This window comes from Jaculus jaculus, chromosome 15, assembly GCF_020740685.1.
Source record: "Jaculus jaculus isolate mJacJac1 chromosome 15, mJacJac1.mat.Y.cur, whole genome shotgun sequence".
NCBI lineage: Eukaryota > Metazoa > Chordata > Mammalia > Rodentia > Dipodidae > Jaculus > Jaculus jaculus.
In genome coordinates, this window is record NC_059116.1 from 76,455,492 (window position 1) to 76,479,766 (window position 24,275).

A 24,275-nucleotide genomic window follows, 5' to 3' on the forward strand; every position below is an offset into this window, starting at 1 on the left:
TCAAAGGCCAACCATTGTAACCCATCTACACCACCACAATAGGCACTCATTTTGAACCACAGATGGACAGTTGCCATAATCTCATCAATTTGTCACATCTCAATGAGATGACTATGTTACATTATCATGGAATTCAAAGACACTCATCTTTTTATTTCAAATTATTATTCACCAATGAAAACAAGTCATACAAAGTGAAGTTAGTCTTTCCCAAGAGAAAAATAATCAAATTTAAGTACAAAGAAAGTTTCTCCCAAGCAATGAGTTTCTTAATGGCAAAAAAAGAGAGAAATGTGAGTGACTTTTCCTTCAAAGAAAGGAAAGAAACCCAAATCTGTTATAGCAAATTTGGAAATACTTTCTTGTTCCAGAATCAGTATTTATTTTACATGGTATACTGGAGTGATGCACATCTATGAAGCAGGGATCGGTGGAAACCAACATCCATTCACCAGGCACCATCCTTTTTTGTGTCAGTAGGAACACCTGGGATTGTGGGGGCAGACACTACTTCATCCAAGTAACAACGTCTTCATCACCCAGAAGTCCATCACCCAGGGCATCCAGCTCTGCTTCTGATCATCCTCATCTAATTCTGGGGTGCTGTAACTGTGACTCAGTGCTTCTTGGATTTCACATGCATCTTCCTTCATATCTTCTAGATGGTCTTGCAAATCCTCAATCTGGTCGATTTTCAATTGCTTATATGCATTCTTCATTTCCATTACTCCTACTTCCATGGCAGCAACTGTGGTCTTGGTGTCCTTCAGTAACTGGATGGTGTCATTGGCTTGCTTGGTGTAAAAAGACTGTTGGGCAAGGTTGCCCCACTGCTGCTCATATATCCGCTTTTGCTTTAAAACCTGAAAGGCTTTCTGTTTGAACGCACTCTTGGCAGGACCCCCTCTTGTCTTCTTAATCTGATCCTTGTACTTCACTAGCTCAGCTCCAATGGGGAGATCTTTCTGTCAGTCGACTCTGCCCCGCTATCCACCGTGCCAGGGCAGTTCGTCGGGCTGGGAGGCGGAGACCTGGGTTCTGCTTTCCTGAAGAGTTGGTTCATCTCTTGGCAGGCTGTGGAGAAACCCAAACACTAGAGGCACAAGTTTATTTTTATATGCAAGTTAATATTGATTTGATATATATATATATATATATATATATATATATATATATATATATATATATATATATATGAGAGAGAGAGAGAAAATGAGTGTGTACTTCAGCCACATGTACCACTTTGTACTTCTGGCTTTACTTGAATACAGGGAATCAAATACAGACCAGAGGGCATTGCAAGCAAATGTTTTTAACCACTGAGTCACCTTCCTAGACACCTTTATTGATTATTTCATCCACATACATTGTTTCTTCTTCTCATGAAAGTTTTATTTGAGAAATCTTACAAATACTTCTATTACTAATAATTGAAACTTGTATGCATGTTTTTGTGTTTGCTTTATATGTTCTTAGTTAAACACTCAATGCTTGTAAGAGCAGACACTATTAGCAGTGGCATTTTATGAACAAGAAATTGAGTTTGGAGATGTTGAATAACAAAGTCAGATTGTAAGAATAAGAATAAGGTAATTCTACCTTATCCTTGCAGTGAGAAAAATCCATGTTAGCTATATCTAACTTCAGAAATCCTTCTAGGATTTGAGTATTCCACTGTATCTTCTGATGTGGCTGTTACTACATTATTTTACCATTTATTTAACCAAAGGAATGTTTTATTTTGCATATCACAGGCCTTTCAAGTCCAAGCAATGCATGGTCTAACCTACTTAGCAGCAAACAACCTGATGTGATGCTCATGCAAGTGCTATAGTGGTGCACAGCCATGATTGGAAACCAACTGCTCTCAATCTGCTAACTGATCTGCTCAGTGGAATGGAACCCATAGCTGGATCTGGGAAACAAGTCACAACCATATTCAAAAATGAGCCTGCTCTCCATTAAACTCTCTCTAAAAGACAATGGTTATCACATTTACTTGGTGCTAACTTTACTCTCCATTGAATAATCTGCTTCTTTTTTTCAGATAAACACAGATCCTGAGGAGAGAACCACCCCACTATAGCTCCAAAGAGCACAAGCTGAAAATAAGAATAATTGGAGAAAAATATAAGAATGCTGATTTCTTGGTGAACCAGGAACCAGCACACAATGAAGGAGATAGACACAGAGAACAATCAACCCCTACCAAACCAGATATCCACAGACAGAGGCTCCCAGGATCTCAACATGGAAGCAGACCTAATATGAACCCAATATGGCTCAGGAAAATTTGTGGAAGAGGGGTTGGAAAGAATGTCAGAGCCACACGTTGGGTAATGACATGCAGAGACATTTCCTCCTACCCATAACTAAAGGCTAATCCCGCAATGCATAACCCATATACCCCAACAAGGAGGGTCCCTGTGGAGGGAGGAGCAGAGGGAGGAGATTAATAATGGTACCAACTTGACTGTAACAAAAAATTGTCATGTGGATATCCATTTTTTCTTCATTTAACTACATCTTAATTTTATTTACAAAATTGGGTGTTTCTATATCTCCTTGATCTAATTTTGTTTAAACTATTTCAGGCTTTCCATATTCACACCCTTTTCATTTAAAAAAAAAAACTTTGTAAAGAAATAATATAAACATTTTAATGAAAGAAATACTAGACAGAACTATTCAAAGTATATTTATTATTTTCAATTACTATATCAATTTTCATTAGTTTTTAAAAGATTTCTACATATTTTTAATGGAGTGGGAGAGAGAAGTGGAGATGGAGAAAGAATGGGCTGCCAGATCTTCCAGCTACTACAAACAAACTCTAGATGCATGTGCCATCTCATGCACATGGCTTACATGGGTTCTGGGAATGGAACTTAGATTACAAGGCTTTGCAGGCAAGGTCTTTAACAGCTAAACCATCTCTTCAGCCTTCAAGAGGTATTTTTTAATTTATAGATCACTGAATATTTTTCTTCCTTAAACAGACCCACAGCCTAGAGAAGTTTTAGTTTTATACAAAAATTGTATAGGTCTTCCTATAATAATCACACATCTAGAGAAAACTTATTTACAATATTTTTCATTAATGTAGCATATTTCTTAAAATAGAGTATTTTTTATTGAATAAAGTTTATACATTAGGGTTCAATTTTGTGAAATCCTGCTATGGAAGATTTATCAATACATTAGGATATGGAACCATCACAGTGCCATGGGCAATATATATAGTTCCTAAAATTCCTGTTCTTGATCATTCCTGGCAGTCACTGTCAGTGACTTACACTCCTAATATTTCCATAGCTTTGCCTCTTGTTCTGTGTTGTGTAATTGGATTCATGACGTATGTAGCCTTTCTAGATTATCTGCTCTCACCCAGCAATAAGCAGCAAGGATGTAGGTCTTCTTATGCCTTAAAAGTGTCTTCCTTCACTCACTGTGGGATGTTATGAATATGAATAACTACTCCCAAGGTTATTGACTAGCCAGATATGTCTATTGCTTAAAGTATAGTTAATTGTATACGTCTATTTTACTTCTGTTTTAAGCAGAGACTAATCATTCTATCTATGCAATTATGACTTTCATTATAAAGAATCTGACCTGATTAAATGAAGTCTCCTCTCAGAAATACCTAGATATTAAGAAGGGGTCATGTACCTTTACATCCAAAGAATCATTATTTCTATTAACAATAAATTTCTTCACTTAATTTTAAGAGGCCTTTTTATTTTTAGCTACATAAAAGCTTCAAAAAAGCCCCTTTTGTAAAACAGATATTAAATATAAAATCCAAAAAATTAAAATCACAAAACCTTAAAATTCATGCACTAATCCTGGTATCCAAAAAATATATATAAATATTAAAAGTGCATTCAGATTCTTTCAATAAGAGGAATCTATAAATTTATAGCACTGAGTTCTAATAGCCTCTTTATAAGCAAATTAAAGTCATGGTAAAAGTTACATTGTCCTGAGCAATTAATCTGAAATTTTGCCAGTAAAAATAAATATATTTAATAAGGCCTTGTTAAAAACTCTCCTATTATTAATGTGTTCCCAGATATACAAAAATGTAAAAACTGAACAATTAGCTTACAGTTATCAATATTAATGGTTCTTTCAGCCTATTCCTAATAAAAGTACCTTATGATCATATCCTATCTGCCATCATCTTTCAGACTACATAGAACTACTGTTCATTCTTTAAAAAATTCAAAATCATAAGGAACTACTCAATAAATAATAATTTAATAAGTATGAATAACATGTTAGCCAGGTAATGTTACAAAATAATCATTTGCTTAAACATCCTATATATGTGTGTGTGTGTGTGTGTGTATGTGTAGATGTTGGGCCTTGAGAGGCCCAGGCGTGAGGCCTAGTGGAACTTCCTGAGCCTAGCTACAGTTTGGTGATCTGCTTCTGGCCAACTATGACTCAGCAAGACACCTAATGGCTTCTGGCCTACTACTTCTGCATAGGAGTTGGAATTCCCCCATGGCATGCTTGGGACCAATCATTTCAAAAGTCGTGATATACTATTAGCCCTTACACCTCATCCTTCCCTGAGATCCCACCTTCATTCCTAACATTATATAGGCAACCGCCTGTAACAATAAAGCGAGTTCCTGCTTTGACAAGACTCCCGACTCAGTGTGGTTTTTCTCCAGTGTTTAGGAGACGTTCTGAGTTCATCCTCCTCCTCAACCCCTTGGGAGGAACCAGCGGGCCTGGTCCTTCCTCAGCACTACCCACCAGGGGAGCCCAGCATCTGGTGCCTAATGTGGGGCTCCAGGAACCCGGAAGATGAGTGTGCCCCATGAGAGGCATTCTTGTTGAGGAGGTCAATCGGTGTGCGGGTGAGTGTACCTTCATAAGTTATGAGGCAGTCTTCATATTTAATGTGCTAAACTTTGCTTCTATAACCTGTACTTGCTTGTCAACATCTCTTTGTTCTCTTTCTCTTTCCTTTCACTTTTGGTTTGCTGGCAAGCTGCATCTGCAGCTTTTGTATTCCTGAACAGGTCATATGTCCCTTGTGGACACACTGTGTGGCTTTTGACCTTTTAGGCTTGTGCTTCTCCCTCTCTCATTCTGCTTGGGCCTGTGAAGGCAGGCCAGCTTTTTCTGCCATTATGGAACTTCCCCTGGATCTGTAGGCTTCAGTAAATATCCCTTCCTCCATAACTGTGCTTGGTCTGGAAGTTCATTGTAGTAAACCTGAAGCTGTCTGATACAGAACTTGGTACCAAGGAGTGGACTGAGATGATGAACCTGAACATGTGGATGTTGATCTTTTGGAACCTTTGTTTTGGAGGAATAGGAATGGATTTGTTCCTTGCAACTGAAGGTGTCTTCTGGAGTGGTAAGTCAAATTTTATGGACTATACTAATGAGAGTCTTAAAATGCTAAGTACAGACTGCATTAAACTTTGAGGCTTGGCTTATGAAATTTCTAAGGGGAAGAAAGACCGCAGAGGACTTTTTTGGAACTGAGCTACTGGCATAAGGGCTCGTTGGGTCCTGCTACCCAGGCCCAGAGAGTTTGATCAAGGTTAAATTTGTAATGGACTGATGTGCATATGTAGGAAAGAATTTTCAGGCTAAACCTAAATGCCATGCCTAAAGTTAGAGATTTTTCAACTGTTTACAGATGCTTAAGGACACTCTAAAAATTTTATATAGGGACATAGTCTTAATCTAAATTCATCTTATGTTAGACACAGGTGATGTCTATGCTAGGTGTGTCACAAAGTCACAAGTACAGATGTAATTGGAGGTTTAACCAGGTTAAACACAGACAAGAGGCTATCACCTTGTGCTTTGCAAATGGGTAAATCTGCTATGAAAAAACAAACAACTTCAGAATAGGATAAGAATGTCAGGCTGCTTATTTCTCTGCTTTATAATTTCATTTTGTTTTTGTTTTCCAATATATGCTACTTAAATTCATAGAAATCTGGACTCTAAAAAAAAAAAAACATCTAAAACCCCCTTTATCTCAGACCCCATACAAGTTTAAACCACATGTCCCCCAGACTCTGACTAGAGACAAAATGGCCAATTGTCTCTGACAAAGAAAAAGGAGTACAGCATATAACTGTGGTTCTCTTTAGTTCTTCTCTTTTAAACACCTAAAGTCACATCTGTTAGATAAAATTTCTCACTAGACTAGACAAAATGTTAAATAGGTCAACTGAGTCAAGGTATTTGACCAGGTTACAAACTACTTAGATAAGATAAACATCAGACTTACCTAATGGGTATATCAGGGGAAGGGCCCCTTCATTAAAACATTTAATTGGATTGAATCTAATGTTTACATGATTCCAAGGTTTTAATCAATGGAGAAACTGAGTCTAATGATAAGACCTCACTCATTAACAGTTTACTGATGCTAATTTGTTATGATTTAAGGGTTATAAAACTGGCTTTAAGACTCTCTCAGTAAAGTAAATTAGGTTCCTCTTTTCATTAAGGTTTTAACTATTCTTAAGATAAAGGCTCACATAGAAGTGGTTATTTTCCAAAGCTGAAGGACTTATACCTAAAGACATTGTAACTTTAAAGATAGCTTCTGTCTTATTTATGCTAATTCTATTGAATGGTCATAACTAGGTTTAATCACTTAGGTTTAAGTGATTTAATTTCAGTAATGATAACTTTCATCTTCCTGAGATATGTTAGGATAGCTTGCTAAAGCTTTATCAAATTTAAGTCATGGGTAAAACATAAAATTGTTTTATATTAATAAAAGTTTTTGTGGTACATAAAATCAATAACTATCAAGCTTAAGCCAAAATCATGGGTTGTCAAATAATGTTTTCTCTTTCAAAAAAAATTATCAAGGGTTATATTAAACTTTATCTAGCTGTTTTGGTTTAAAAAATTATTAAACTCTATGGTTCTGTTTCCAATGTTCTCTGGGTAATTTGTACCAACACAGATATCTAAACTAATCAGAGATGTTTTCAAACACAGGTGATAAAAATTTCTAGGTTAAATAAGTTAGTCTATAAATCAATTGGTACTGTTTTCAAGACTGGTGACAGGTTCTGCCTGTGTTTATAAATGTTAAATATTTAAAATGTGAGATATTTATATGTATTAGATATTTAAAATATGAGATATCTCTACTTTCTATACCTCACATATAAGGCTTATACTACCATAGTACAACTAAAATTTCAAAGATAAAATAATCACACTCTCAAGTCTCAATTACAAAAACAAAAGGGGTAATCCTTACTGCCAACATGACCCACTAAAAAAGGCATTATTTACCCTAAATATTTTAAACTTTTCTAAAGAAAATAAACAATTATCCCCTTTTTGAAAACATTGGTCCTCATCCATTACCTACAGTTCTATCTGGGTAAGATGGAGGGACCCGTTGTCTGGGGTCTGGAGAGGACCAGACCCACTCCTCACAGCAGGGAGAGAGTTAGAATGTGTCTTCCCTTAAGATGAAAAAAGACCCATTTGGGTACCAGCAAGAGGCCTAAAATATTTGTCCTAACAAGGGGACACTGACTATCACTTCTCCAGGGAGTGTCCCACCTCTGAGTACTGTTCCTAAAATGGTCTTCACCCTGCTCTGGCTTTGCCTCTGATCTTGGCCTCCCTGGCTGCTTGCAGTTCAATTGCCCATACAACCTTAAAAACTTGCTCAGCCACCTTCCCCATCCCCACCCAACTTTTCCCAATGTTTCCTCTGGAATTTGCATTTGGGGCCTGCCTTCCCCTAATAATTCCAGTATAGATGTGTGATACATTCATCCTTCCTTCTGTACTTAAAAAAAAAAAAATTACTTACTTGAGAATGACACAGAGAGAAAGAGGCAGAGAGAGAGAGATAGAGAGGGAGAGAGAGAGAGAATGGGCACACCAGGGCTTCCAGCCACTGCAAACGAACTCCAGAAGTGTGCACCCCCTTGTGCATCTGGCTAACGTGAGTCCTGGGGAACTGAGCTTTGAACTGGGGTCCTTAGGCTTCACAGGCAAGTGCTTTACCACTAAGCCATCTTTCCAGCCTGTCCTTCTGTACTTTTAACACAACTGAGCCCAGTGCTCAGTGCTGCCTGCCTTCTGGTATGGTTTATGTTTATGGAGGCGGGATGGCCTATAACTTTCTGCCCACCAATTGGATGGGCTTTCTTGCCCAGCCACCTTAATCCCAGATGTGGATATCATTCCTGGAAGCTAGATTCCATGGCTGAGGTAGTCCTACGAAACAAGAGTAGACTAGACCTACTAATAGCCAAAAAGGGAGGCATATGCTTGTTTTTATAGGAAAAACTTGCTGCTTTTATGCCAATAAATCAGGAATCAACCAGGACAAGATTAAGAGGCTCCAGGAAGACTTGGAGAGGCAGCAGTGGGACCTCCAGGACAGCCCTCTGTGGACGGTCCTGCATAGCTTCTTACCCAACCTCCTCCCTCTACTTGGGCCCCTCCTTTTCCTTTTCCTTCTCCTCACTGTTGGGCCTTGTGTAATTAACAAAATTACACAATTCATTCACCAGCGGCTAGAGGCAATAAAAATCCATCAGGCTGAGATACATTACCATAGGCTGGCAACTCAGGAATTAAGTTCCTCAGATGACCCACTGCCACCTCCTCTGCCCTCCATGTGACCAGTGATGGGTAAGCTCTCAGACTGTCTGAGACAACCTAAGACAGGCCATGGAGTGGGTTCTCAGCGAGCTAAACACTTGGTACCCAATGATGGGTAAGATCCCCAGAGGGGGACAATCTAAGACAGGCCATGATGACTAATGCTCACACAAAAACAAAAAGGGGAGATGTTGGGCCTTGAGAGGCCTGGTCGTGAAGCCTAGTAGAACTTCTTGAGCCTAGCTAAAGTTTGGTGATCTGCCTCTGGCCAGCTATGACTCAGCAAGATGCCTAATGGCTTCTGGTCTACTACTTCCGTGTAGGAGTTGGAATTCCCCTGTGCGTGCACTTGGGACCAATCATTTCAAAAGTCACGATATGCTATTGGCCCTTACACCTCTTCCTTTCCTGAGATCCCCACCTTTGTTCCTAACATTATATAGGCAACCACTTGTAACAATAAAGTGAGTTCCTGCTTCGACAAGACTCCCGACTCACTGTAGTTTTCTTCAGTGACTAGGAGAGGTTCTGAGTCGTCCGATGTTTACCCTCTTCCTCAACCCCTTGGGAGGAAGCAGCAGGCCTGGTCCTTCCTCAGCACTACCTACCTGCCAGAGGAGCCCGGCATATATATTTGTTGCAGAGATGATAATGTTGATAGTGTTGGGATGCAGATCTCTCCTATTTTAACTTCACATCTTCAATTTGTCTAAAACAAGTTAGGGACAAGAAGTAAATTTTATATTTTGTATACTTTTTATTTAGTTATTTGAAAGGAAGACTGAAAGAGGCAGACAAAGAGAAGATGTAACTTTGAAAAGAGACTATTACAATTTATCAGCCTAGGTAAGCCTCTCCTGCATTTGGAAGTTGCCCTCATGAAATAGACAATCCCAAAGACATATGAAATGGATATTCCCTCTTATCATGAAATAGCCAATCCCCAAAACAGATGAATGCATATTCCCTGTTATCATGGACTCTATGTTACTTCAAAAGAAGTTGAACTGGGCTGGAGAGATGGCTTAGCGGTTAAGCGCTTGCCTGTGAAGCCTAAGGACCCCGGTTCGAGGCTCGGTTCCCCAGGTCCCACTTTAGACAGATGCACAAGGGGGCGCATGTGTCTGGAGTTCGTTTGCAGTGGCTGGAAGCCCTGGTGCGCCCATTCTCTCTCTCTCCCTCTATCTGTCTTTCTCTCTGTGTCTGACGCTCTCAAATAATAACTAAATAAATAAAAATTAAAAAAAAAAAGAAGTTGAACTGCATTTGGAAAAAATCTGATAAACAATGATTTCTCTCCTAAGGACTAAGACACATGCTGCTGCAAGTAGTCATGCCAGCAAAGGGATTCAAATCTGTCACACTTCTGAAGATGGAGCGGACTCCGACTAATTTGCCTATGCCTCTCTTACATATTTAGACACACTTGACTATTGAATACATGCTTCTGAAATGTAGAGTGTGGATAATACAGATTTAGCCCCTAAAATGACCCAGGGTATAAACTTAAAATAGGATAAAGAAGTCAGAAGAAAGACAAAACTTAGGGCTGGAGAAATGGCTTAGTGGTTAAAGTACTTGCCTGTCAAACCTAAGGACCCAGGTTCCATTCCCCAGAATGCAGGTAAACAAGGTGTGCATGGTGGTGCATGCTTCTGGAGCTCATTTGCAGTGGCTAGAGGCCCTTACATGCCCATTCCCCCTCTCTTTCCCTCTCCCTTTCTCTCTCTTTCTCTGTGCCTGTATCTTTGCCCTTCTTTCTATCTCTCTCAAATAAATATAAATAAAAAAAGATACCCCTCAGAATAAGAAAGTTGATTGGATAAATTTGGCTGATACAAACAAATTCAAAGAAAACCAAACTTATTGAATTGTGTGGACCGGTATGCCACTGAGATATAGAAGTCAGGAGGTTGGAGAGATGGCTTAGTGATTAAAGCACTTCCTTATGAAGCCCAAAGACCTAAATTTGATTCCCCCATACACACATAAGCCATATGCACAAGTTGGCTCATGTGTCTGGAGTTCATTTGGAGCTGGAGAGATAGTTCTGTGGTTAAGGAACTTGCCTACAAATCCTAATGATCCAGGTTCAATTCTCCATTACTCACATAAAGCCAGATGTACAAAGTGGCACATGTGTCTAGAACTCATTTCAATAGCAAAATACCATGCCTTTTCCCACTCTCTCCTTACAAATAAATAAATAAAAATATTTAAAAAAATAAGTTAGAATGACCAGGGTTTTGGATACTAAGATTTAGGGTAGTCATTGGTAAACTAAATTTCCTGAATGTCATTGTATTCACTTCCAACAAGGTTGAATGGACTGATAGACTTCTTGTGATCACTGAGAGATGGGATGTTGCTGGATTAGAGGAAAATTGCCTTGGAATACCTTCAGCTCTGTACTAGCCATTCATTGACCAACTCTGCATTTGACTTTGCATCCTGTAATTATCATGTGGTTACTGACCCTTTATGGAATGTACTAACAGACCACCAACTTCCACCAACCCAAAGACTAATGATGTCATCAGATACCATCTGATGCCTATAGCAGATAAAAAAGATTTTAAAAACTGCTTATGCACTTTTAACCAAACTACCTGATATTTCCACCAATGTATTTGTAAAGCTCCTTTTATAACTTTCTTTTTTCTGTAAAACTTTCCTGAATTGTTAATATATTAGAACAAAGCCAAAGGACCCACATAAGTCATACCACAACAGTGCATAAAAGAAAGGTGACTTGCTTAGAAAATTCTTTCCCAATATTTATTGTTTCAAGGTATAAAAGCATCTATACCTATTATAGTTCTCTTGTTTGCTCACAAAATAAATTAAAATGGTGCTATATCCATTGGAAACATCCTGTTAATAATAATAATAAGCATTGAAAAGATTGGTCTTTCTTTCTGTTGCTCTAGAGTGACCACGCTCATCTACCACCTCTCTCCTTGCTGCCTCTCAGCCTCTCTCTGTCTCCCTGCCCACCACCCCTAGCTCCACTTTGATAAACCAGAAACAAGCTGACAGCCAGAGAGGAATGCCTACCTCCCAAGAAAATATCACCTCCTAGCCTTTTACATTCCTACACCGTTCTTTCCTCCACCTGTTTTTCTGAAGAAAATGGTTTAAAAGACCCAGTCACTCAGGATCCATTGCAGAAGTGGTGGCAGAACGAATGTAAGAGCCAAAGGAAGGGTAGAACTCCTTACAACATGCTCCTCCAGACACAAAATGGCCTGGATCGCCATGACCTTGCATTGCCTGACACTACCTACACAAGACCATCCTAAGAGGAGGAAAAGATGATGAAATAAAAATAAAAGAGAGACTGATGGAGATGGGGAGGAGATATGATGGAGAGTGGCGTCTCAAAGGGGAAAGTAGGGGGAGGGAGGGAATCACATGGGATATTGTTTACAATTATGGAAGCTGTCAATAAAAAATAAATTAATAAAATAAAAAAAGATTGGTCTTATCATTGAAAAACACCTTAAAGGTGAAATTGCATCAATAATTTGTATAACATTTGTCACACTTTTACAAATCACTTCAAGGAAGTACCTTCAAATCTGGGAATAAATTATTTCATTCACTATTTTGCTTTGCAAAGCAAGCTATGTCAAAGAGTAAAATTAACAAAAATGGGTAAGGATGTGACAAATTTAGTAAAATATATCAGATCCTCTGTAAGAAATGTGCTCTTACTCAAAATGCTGATGAAAAAATGTGGTATTATGCAAATTCTTAAACTAAAATAGTAATATATAATAATAACTTTTAAAACTACAGATATAATTTGTATTTGATTATAATTATAAACAACTTAAACTCAAATGAAAAGAATCCAAAGGAAATACAAGGATATTATTAATCCATAGTTTATTAGGATTGTAGTGATTTTCAGTTTTATTTAGCATGTGATCACTGCTCACATACAAACAAACACTCAAAGGCTAAGATGTGGCAAGTATAAAATGATGCTATAGTCTGAAAATTTGCTGACAAGGCATGACTCACTCATTCTTTTAAAGTTTCAATGTTTTTACCACCATTATATTTTGTATGTATTTTATGTCAGTTTTCACAGTGAGATTTTAGTGACTACTGCAAACAAAATCTGGTTGTGTTTATTTTCTCAGGGCACATTTTATGGCTCTTCATACAAACATGTACTGAGGAAACACCTGCTAAACAAATAATGTCATTGAAGTTATAAATTAATAAACATTTTGATTCATAATCTACAATCTTTTTCAGTGACCATCAACATGTACTACATTTAAATTATCAGCAAGACCCCATTTCCGAACAGTCTGTTTATGAGTGAAAAATATTAAATCAATAAATCAATGGAGTAGAAAATGTGACCAATTCATACCTGCATAATATAAGGTGGCTGTTTGCCCTAGGCAAACCTATTTGACATTTTTTAACAGAGCCTTGGGGAATTTTTTATTTAAAAGTGTTAAGATAAAATTTCATCTAGAGAGTGAGAAGAGAAAAATTACAAATATCTATGTTGACACACAATGAACCATGAATCCATCTTAGTGCATTTTAAAATATATATTCCTTACATGTGACTTAAATTAGATGAGCCTTATGGTATTCTAATAATGCAATGCTGAGACATGTTAAATGATTATGCAATATACTCACAATATAAAAGCAAATATAAGGGGCTGGAGAGATGGCTTAGCAGCTAAGATGGTTGCCTGCAAAGTTAAAGGACTCAGGTTTGGTTCCATGGGACCCACATAAGCCAGATACACATGGTGGTGCATTTAGCTGGTATTTGTTTGCAGCAGCTGAAAGGCCTGGCAGGCCCATTCTCTCTATATAACTAGATCCCCCCCTCTCTCAAATAAGTAAAATAAAACAAATATAGGGAGTTGCGTATGTTGATCATAGAATATTCCTATGACTAAATGAGACAGTGGTGGGCACTTGAATTTATCTATAATAGTCTACATCAATAGAAACCATTTTTCAGGAACAACATATATATTTATTTATGTCTTCATAAGTGTTCATATAGATTTTGGCATCTCCTTACCAAGGCATATAACTTGAATTACACAAATATAATTAGATTTAAATAAGTGAGTACAGTAATCATGAAATCACATTACCATTAATCATTAGTGATCCTGAGTCAGTGAGTTTCAAGAATCAATAAGAGATTTTATTAATAAACAATAGATTGTTCAACTTAAAATAACATGCCCTCTAGAGTGTAAAAACAAAACGCGGAAGCATATGATGAGTATTCTTGCAAAGGTATTAGCTGTACCACTGTACTTTATGAAAACAAATAGATATTTTAAAATATTTTACATTATTGAGAATCATTAAAACGTGATCCAATTATGAAAGAAATGACCCCTAAAAAGAAAGTTTTCACTGGTATCTTTCCACAGGTCTCAATATCTCAGTCATTTAAGAATCATGCTGAACAGTTGTTTTTTAAGATGAATATCTTCATTTTTGTTAAATTGAAGCATTAATTTTATGAAATACAGCCTTATGGGCCAAAACCCATAGCCACAAATATTACCTTAATTCCATAAGGTGTATTCTGTTAAGGAATGTCATTTGATACCAGTGATAGAGGTTAATGTTTATAGAGTGATATCTCATTAAAGCTTCTCTAATTTTATGAAACAGTGAGATATTAGACTTTTGAAGTTAAAAGCATAAATCTATTTACACTGAGATCCACAGAACAGCAGCCTATATGTTCCTAGGACTCAACAAGTTTTGGCCACTCTCACGCTCTTGAATGGTCATCCCTACTGCAGAAGAACAGGTTTCATTTCTTGGTGGTTTGAAGATGTGAACTTGATGAGTCATGGTCTAGGTTTATAACCAGATATAACCAGCCTACATATTTCACCCCCATGATGGCTGACTCCTTTGTGTTCCAGGAACATTCAACTTCCAGGTCATCTTTAATTTGTTTCACGAGGACCCTCCCCTAGAAACAGTTTACACTCAAAGGTGTTAACTTGGCTTTGTCTTTGTCCATTCTCAAATATAATAATGGGAGATCTTCAAAACTTTCCAATCTAACTGTTATGATGGTGTCATTCTCAAAGTTCTCCAAATAAAAGCCAGCTTAGAGTTATGAAATAACACACAAAAAATAAGTGCTAAGTATTAAGCACTTAGCAAAAATATAAGACCAAGAGAAAAAATAAATTTTATTTTGCTAATTAGCTGTAAATATTTAGTAATGGGAAATGTGCACTTATTGGAAACTGACCAATATTTTCTTATCACTTCTTGATCTTCAATAGTTTTCGTAGAATGTGGGTTTAACAGAAGAACCTCTGCAAAGATGTTTTATTACTGAGAAGAATGTTCTAATATTGACACTATCCATTATTCAAGTGAGCATTTTAGAAGTGTTATACACATGTCAAAGGTCTCAAATATTTCCTCAAAATTCAAGACAGCTTGTGATACCATGTGCATTTCGTGTTGACTCTAAATATGTGTCACCAGTTGGAAAGCTACATTAGATAGATAAAGATGGTAACTTGTATGATACAAACCTTAATAACTAGAGCTAGTAATATGGCCCTGTCCATAAAGTCCTTGCCTTGAAAGCCTGAGTATCTGAGATAGATTCCCAAAATACATCTTACAGAAGGCAGATTGTTGTCATAGAGAGATGGGTAGATCAAGGAAAGGCACGCCAACCAGTGATAGCCACTTCCTCAGAGATGGACTGGTCATTTTCTTCAGGTACAGCAAGGGAATCCTCTATCACCCACACTCGTGCACAGGCAAGGGAGTCCTCTATCACCCACACCCACACACATGCAAGGGAGTCCTCTATCACCCACACTCGTGCACAGGCAAGGGAGTCCTCTAAAACACACACCTGGCACGAGCAAGGGAGTCCCGTAAAACACACACACGCGGACATGCAAGAGAGTCCTCTATCACCAAAACCCACACACATGCAAGGGAGTCCTTTATCACCCACACCCACACCCATACAAGGGAGTCCTCTATCACCCACACCCGCACACATGTAAGGGAGTCCTCTATTACCCACACCCATGCACATGCAAGGGAGTCCTCTATCACCCACACCCGCACACATGCAAGGGAGTCCTCTATCACCCACACCCACACACATGCAAGGGAGTCCTCTATCACCCACACCCACACACATGCAAGGGAGTCCTCTATCACCCACACCCACACACATGCAAGGGAGTCCTCTATCACCCACACCCACACACATGCAAGGGAGTCCTTTATCACCCACACCCACACACACACAAGGGAGTCCTCTATCACCCACACCCACACACATGCAAGGGAGTTCTCTATCACCCACACCCATGCACATGCAAGGGAGTCCTCTATCACCCACACTCGCGCACACGCAAGGGAGTCCTCTGTCACCCACACCCGTGCACATGCATGGGAATCCTCTATCACCCACACCTGCACACACACAAGGGAGTTCTGTATTGCCCACACCCGCACACATACAAGCGAGTCCTTCACACACACACATGCATGAACACACATACAGATGCCCATTCCCAAACAGAGCACATTAATTTATATAAGATCCAAATGTCTGTGGTAAGTTCTTTCACAATGGATTCATAGGGATGTCAGGAATACCAAACACTGATGTGTTAATAGCATTAATTATGAAGTATGAGTGAAAATTATAATACAGTACATTAAAATAAAGATTATGGAATTGGTTAAGGTTTTATTGAATAGACATTCTGAGAGCATTGATGAATATTATCATGTTTAAATAAAGGAAGTAAACATTTGAAACAGAAGCTATTTGAAGAGCCCATGAGAGCCCATGAGAGTGATCATGAGAGGTCTCTGTTAGGGACATGATTTTGGTCTAGTGTGGGTGTGATGTGGTAGATAATCATGGGAACACGATGATAATGACTTGAGCTCACTGAGTACGAGGAAAGACGCTGTGGGAGATTCTCCTGCTTTGTGGTTTAACTTTGTTCCATCAATCAGAAGCTTCCCTGTCTCTCCCAGGAACCCTCCCTACCCATTCTGGTTTCAATAAGATATGGTACAAGGGGATGACTATAGGGATGGCTTAGCATTTAAGGCATTTGTCTGCAAAGCCAAAGGACCCAGGTTCAATTCCCCAGGACCCACATTAGCAGATGCACAAGGAAGCGCGTGCATCTGGAGTTCATTTGCAGTGGCTGGAGCTCTGGCGCATCCATTCTCTCTCTCTCTCTCTCTCTCTCTCTCTTTCTTTCTCCTTCTTTCTGTCAAATAAGTAAATAAAAATAAGATATTTTTTAAAGATATATGGACACAATCAAATGCTTTACCATTACTTTCCATATAAAAAACATTACTTTATTGTAATGCCATATTCTCATCTCCCTTTATGGATGAATTTCATGAAAATTGACAGTCTGGTCGAATTCTGCCTATACCTTCAAGCCCCTGAAATCAGTAGTCTTTCCTGCAAGCTGCAGCCAAGTAATTCTCCTTTGTTCAGTGCTTTTCATATTGCAAATCTCAATGGGAATTTCTCTATCATTACACTATCTGATCCTTGAATATTTGAGCTACTTCCTATTTCTTCTCTCTGTTTCCTGTTTTTCTTGCTATCTGGACCCAGTTTGTTCATCTCTTTTCTAAACTTCTGTCCCACTTTTGGGTCTTTAAATATCACTTTCTTACAGATCATTGCCAGTAATCACTTTCTCTGTGAGCACAGCCAATTTGTTACACTAATTTCTCTGCTCATTTGTTGGCTGTTTCCTATTCTTGCCTGCAGCCCTATTGAATCCACTGTCTTCTCAATATGTCATGATATTTTATATCGCAAAGGTCTCTACCATGTTTTCTTCATAATCATACAGTAAATATATATTTTGTAAAGGTCAAGAAGAAATGATAAGACTGCATCTCATGTTAAAAAAAATAATATGAGGGCTGGAGAGATGGCTTAATGGTTAAGCATTTGCCTGTGAAGCTTAAGGAAGCAGGTTTGATTCCCCAGTACCCAGGTTAGCTAGATGCACATGGTGGCATCTGGAGTTCGTTTGCAGTGGCTGGATGCCTTGGTATGCACATTCACTCTCTATCTGCCCCCCCCTCACTTTCTTTCTCATAATGGATAAATAAAAATAAACAATTAATATGAATTTCGTAGTGATAATATTACATTCAACCAAGCAGAGGACTCTATATGTGAACCTTGTATAACTGCACAAGTCACACACACTTGAATCAGATTCTGCTTCACTATTTATTCTCCCATTAATAGTAGTCACAAGCATCCTGTCTTCTGAGAAGCCTAGTTAAACAATCATCCCGCCAATCTGACTGCATAATGCTACTTGAAGCTTCTACTTTCTCTGTATATATTGACCCAGGCTATTTTCATTCCTCTGTATGTACTAGTTTCCTGGTCCATTTTTGGAAATAATAGTAATCTTTTGATAGCAGAGATCACATACTTTTGGCATACTTAGCAGTTTTGATTACCAACATGAGTTGAGCTTTGTAGTTGAAGTAGAGACAAAAATGCAGAGGATATAGATTTGATTAGTAAAAGAGAAAACAATGAAAGCGTTGTTTCTAAATAAATTGAAAACATTGTATATTATGTAAAGTTGATGGAATAAAAAGAAAAAATATAGTTTGAGGGTAGTCAACATATCACTTAGAATTGCTTGAAAAGTTAACTAGCCTGACATTCATCTCAATGTCCCTTGTTGAGCTTAATTTGAAGTTTATACATGGAATCTCAAAAGCAGAAAAGGATTACAGTCAAATGCCCAGATAAATCCTACCTAAAAGCAAAACTCAACTTTCCCTAACATTATCCCATCAGTTGCCCAGAAGACCCATTTAGGTAATATCTCCTGTCAGAGGACTAGTGTTATGATCAACATGCCAAATCCCATAGGACCTCCATGGACCTCTTCTCCATGTCCCAGACACATGATGGTGGCCTTGTAGACCCAATGCCATGCTCCAAGTGATGCTGGGATAATCCACCCCACAGCAGACCATCATGGTAATTTCTTTGAGGTTTGATCTAAATTTAATTCCATATAATTCATAAACCTGTGTGTAAAACTAGCTTGCCAGTTTATTGCTCTGCAATGTAACTCGGTGCAAGGGAGTGTCCACATTTTCAAGTAAAGAAACATACTTCTGGCAGTAAAACCACAGCAAGCCTCCAGAACACTATGCCAACCACCACGCTTGAATTTCACAGACGAACAGTTTTATGCAATAAGTATGTCTCAGAACCTGAAGGATGAAAACAACCACAGGCTAAAAGATTAAAAATTGTTAATATGGTAACACTGACAAATCATATATATTGTGTAGTGTTAAACATATGAGTGTAAGCTGAGTTTGTAATTATATACAATTTTAATTTAAAAACACTAGAGAAATAGTAATATATAATTTGTAAAGAAGCTCATTGCTTTTCTCTAGTTGGTCAGGAGTAGGGGACAAGAATATGGTGGTTGCAAATGATTAACACTATTCTTACTATCTGGGACTACAGCTAGAGATTTTAGGCTAAAGTTCTATCTTCTCATGGAATAAGTCAATTTTAAGTCCTAGTTGTGGTTGTGATTTCTCAATAAAACCTCTAAAGAAGATATAAATATTGTATCCAAAATTAAGTTTTAAGAATCTATGGCATGATAAGAGAAAAATAAAAGGCCTAATACCACTTTAGTGTGCCTTTCTTGTCATTTGTTTCATGTATATGAAATTGAAAGGACACACATTTATTTTATAGCAAGGTGAAGAAACAGAATCTATATGTTATCTGGTCCAAGAACAGAAATACAAAACGGAAGAGAAATAAGGGTTTGTTTTCTCCTTCCCTCTTTCCTCCCTCCCTCCCTCCCTTCCTCCCTTCCTCCCTTCCCTCATTCCTCCATCCCTCCCTTCCATCCTTCCTTTCTTCTTCACTCTCTTCTATAGTTCTGGGACTCAAACCCAGGCCCTAGAATATACTAATTCAATTTCTTTCAAGTGGATACACAGCTAGCTGTAATGATTTTGAATATGTTTGCTTAACGTAGCATGAGTGACCCTGAAATATTTTTCATGTTATTATATGGCTATTATATAATTCTGTTATGTGAATATTGAATGTATTAAGATTCTTTAACTATGAGTAATAATTAACTTAATTCAAGCATTCCTAAGCAAAAAGCAATTTCACTCTAAAGTGAAGTTCATAAAAGGTCAATAGGCTTCAAGATATAAGCAGATACTTTTTTTAAGATAGGGTCTCGCTCTAGGCAAGCTGATCTGGAATTCATTCTGTAGTCCCAGGCTGGCCTCAAACTCACAGTGATCCTCCCACCTCTGGCCCCAAGTGCTGGGACTTAAGGCACCACATCCAGCTACAAGCAGAATCTTAAGAAGATCTTTTCCCGAGTTTCAGCTTCTTCCAAGACAGCAAAATACACTGGCAACCATCGAATCACAGGTTGTTTACCTGTAAATAAGCAAAAAGAGGGTGTAAAAGAGATTTTCAGAAGGACTAAGAAAACTTTATGTTTTTCCATCAAAGCCAAGAAATATCTCTGACTCTCATTCCATTGACAGAAATTATATTACATATGTCCATAGGTGCTGTCAAACACTTTAAACTTGACTTTAATATTCTACTTTTGAATCAGGATTACAGTCCAGTTCACAGAAGCACACTGACAGTGGTAGGTTTGTATAGAACCCAACAGCACAGAATGGGAAAGAATATATTTTAATGATAGAATACTATTGTCTTTTAAAGAAATTATTAAAGAAAAAATTTATATGGTTGCCTTAAATATACTAGGTATATTATCACAAAATTCACATTCTTTTATAAGAAAAAATGTGTTCAATGCAAAAAGTGATTGGGGGGAAGAAAACAAGTTTTAAGACCACCATTATTCTTTGTCGTCTATGAAAACTGCACAATTTCATCTGTTGCTTCCTTCTTGTCTGTAAGATGTGAATGTTATGTTTCTGTGTTTGTTGTTGGTGGTGGTGGCTGAGGGAAGGGACAGGATAAGACAGGAACTAATGTAGCAGGCTGGCCCAGAACCCATTAGTTCTCACAGTAACTCAGGGAAAGCTTATCCTCCTACCTCAGCCTTGCAAACGCTGGGATGTTACTGAAAGTCTCTGGGTTCTTCTATACATGTTGTAATTCACTAATATGACAGGTGATAAAATATTTTCTTAGTTATATTCCTCAAAAATTCTAGAAATGAGTCCACTCCATTAAAAGTATGCCTTGATGAAGGAGCTTCAAGGAAATGGTGGTGCTGAAGGAGCTGGCCAGGAGTTACCACCTGATAGATATAGCTGAACAGCAAGGACACCTGACAAGGCAGTGCATCATTGGTACTGACCACCACACATGCTCAGATATCCTCATGAATTATGATACATCTTTTATTTAAGAAATATTTCGGGGCTGGAGAGATGGATCAGCAGTTAACTTGCTTGCTTGCAGTGACTAAGGACCTGGGTTTGATTCCCCAGTACCCACATAAAGCCAGACGCAAAAAGTGGTTCATGCATCTGGAGTTTATTTGCAGTGTTTGGAGGCCCCAGCACACCCATTCTCTCTCTCTCTCTCTCTCTTTCTGTCACCCATGCTCTCTCCTCTCTCTCCCTTCTCTCTCTCCTTGCAAAAAATAAAATATTTAAAATATATTTTGCATGCATGTGCTAGATATTTCAAAAATAGGAAAGTATTTTAAGGGATTCAACTTTTCCTACATATCCTTGCAATTCTTTTTCTAAAAGGATGTTTCTTACCTAATAATTTCAGTTACCAAAGACTAGGAAAACTCCAAACATCCTCACCTACTGTCTATTTAGCTTACTTAGATTTTGTATAAAAATATTATCAACTAAACTAGAGATATAATTCAAAGTTCATATCAATTATACAAGTGTTGGACTCCAGAGATGCTCTCTGACCCCAGTCAGTTCCATTTATTCCTTTTGACTTGATTCCTCTGTTTAAGATCAGCTTATCCATCTTTATTTCTTCTTAGACACCCTGACATGTGAAATGTACTGGCCATTTATTTTCTAGATTGCTTCTTAGTTTCAGTTTGCCTGATGTTTCTTCCAGATTAAATTCAGGTTATGCATTCTTGGAATCACAATAAATCCACCACTTTCAGAACACATGATCAGAAAGTACATTATGTTGAAATTTCTCATTACCAATTATATTAACTTTGATCACCTGGATAAAGTTTTTATAATTAGTTGGCATTGGCATATGTATAAAAGAGTAATACTTAAAGAATGTATAAATATACTGTTTCTCTTTATGATTTTGATCAAGAACTTTAGCATCTGCAACTCATGCCTGAAATGAATTTGATAAGCATATTTGTAAATAATGATTTTCTATTCTTATTGCTGCTTCTTGGCTTGTTAGAATTTTACTATTTAAAAATGATTTCCATTCTTTCCCATTTATTTATCTTTATTGGTAAAACTCATGGACATTGAATTATATATTATGAATTATAATTTATTATCATTAATTATTTCTGTGCTCATGTTTTCCAAATTTTTCTTTCATTTCTAAATATTTGGACTGTATTTTATTATATGCTCTTTAGCACAAACTTTTATGTTTTTATTATTTGACAATTTTGCTGATGCAATAAAATTCTACCAATAACAATGAAATGAATTTCTGCCTGCATGATTAGATATAGTTTAATCAAATCATTTTTCATATCGATAAATAGATTTTCAAATGACACTAAAAGTGTAATGAACAATTAGAATGCATAATTTCCTTATTTCAGTATGTTTTTTAATTCCTACCTGTTCTTTCTTCTTCATCTAGAAGAAGAAATATTCCCTCAAAAGAAAAAAAAAAGAGGTATATGAAAAGGCATTAGGTGCTTAAAGCAATAGAATATACCTCAGGAAAGAAATTCATCCAGGTAAGCTTTGATCAAAATTAAGAAACCAGAAACAGGGCTGGAGAGATGGCTTAGCGGTTAAGCGCTTGCCTGTGAAGCCTAAGGACCCCAGTTCGAGGCTTGGTTCCCCAGGACCCACGTTAGCCAGATGCACAAGGGGGCGCACGTGTCTGGAGTTCGTTTGCAGTGGCTGGAAGCCCTGGCGCGCCATTTCTCAATCATTCTCTCTGTCTCTTTCTCTCTCTCTGTCACTCTCAAATAAATTAATAAAAAATGAACAAAAAAATTAAAAAAAAAAAAAAAAGAAACCAGAAACAGAGGCAGAAGTAGGAGGATCGCCGTGAGTTCACGGCCACCCTGAGACTCCATAGTGAATTCCAGGTCAGCCTGGGCTAGAGTGAGACCTTACCTTGAAAAACCAAAAAAATAAAATTAAAAAAAAAAAAGAAGCCAGAAACAAAAAGCAGCCTAGGATTACTCACTAAATTTTTAATATGAATTTCACACTTATCAGAAAAATTAATCATAATTACTTTTGCAAATTAACAGCTTAGAACACCCCTTACCTGAAAATAATTCATAATCACTTATTTGTTTCTGCTTTGTTTTCTTGTGGCTAGTACCTTCTTTTGACTCTCTATGCTACAACAACTTTTCTCATAGATGGTCTATTCCCCTGGCCATTTTAATAAGATGAAATTTACATATCCACTAAGGAATCATTATCTCACTGAACTCCTTATGTTTGTTTTTGACAAATTACTATCTGTTAGTACATAGAAAATTTATGATGATAACAAGAATGAACCCAGAAGGATATGGTTTGAGGTTTATAAAGTAAACTCAGTTAATGTTGGACCTGGCTAATAAATCAACATTTAATGCTCCATATCAAATACTAATTAATTCTTCCTTTCCTCCCTCACAGTAATTTAGTGGCATTCCAAGTCTGCAAGGGAGAGCTCTTGCAGCTTGAGGCAAGAACACTTTCATGCTTTGCCATGGATTTTATTAATTGCAGTAAATTCAGTGGTTTTGGACAACCAAATTTAGAAAAGAAAGATGACTATAGAAGGTAATTCTTGCCTTTGGCAAATGGATATTCAAGGAACACAATAAATCTTTTGGAACCTAATAGAATCAATTTTTATATCTATTTTGTTACTCAAATATTCTGGTAATCCACTTAATAAAGACTCATAATCCTACATTCATGTCAACATGAACTTCATAATTAAAACTAAAGGCAACAGAAACATTACAAAACCCTAGGCTTAATAGGACACTGCACAATGGCAATGGCAATGCATTTTACCTGATTTACTTTCACCTGTAGCTAAAAAAAAAAAAAAAACAAACCTCATTTAAATATTTGAAGTGCTGACAACCAACTGAAGCTTCTGCAAAAAGTTTCAAATATATTTTCTTTGTTAGGAATTTGTTTTTAATATACTCTATAAATCACATGATAGAATCTTCTCTAACAATGAGGAATAAGGAAGAATTCAATGGAAAGCCAGAGTACCATATAGCTTTAATGGACTTTTAGCACTGTGAACTTAGACACCATCTCCATTCATCATACATAGCTATGCAGACAATGTGAAAGCAGATACTTTTCCTCTACTTTCTTCTATGTATTTATAAAAGAAGAGAATAAGTTTAATGTTAACA

The 24,275-nt window shown here is 37.4% G+C and overlaps 1 pseudogene; it reads right to left on the minus strand.

The window, feature by feature from the left end:
- Nucleotides 1–448: 448 nt before the first annotated feature.
- On the minus strand, nucleotides 449–1,063 carry LOC101614689 (annotated as a pseudogene).
- Between the last annotated feature and the right edge of the window lie 23,212 nt (nucleotides 1,064–24,275).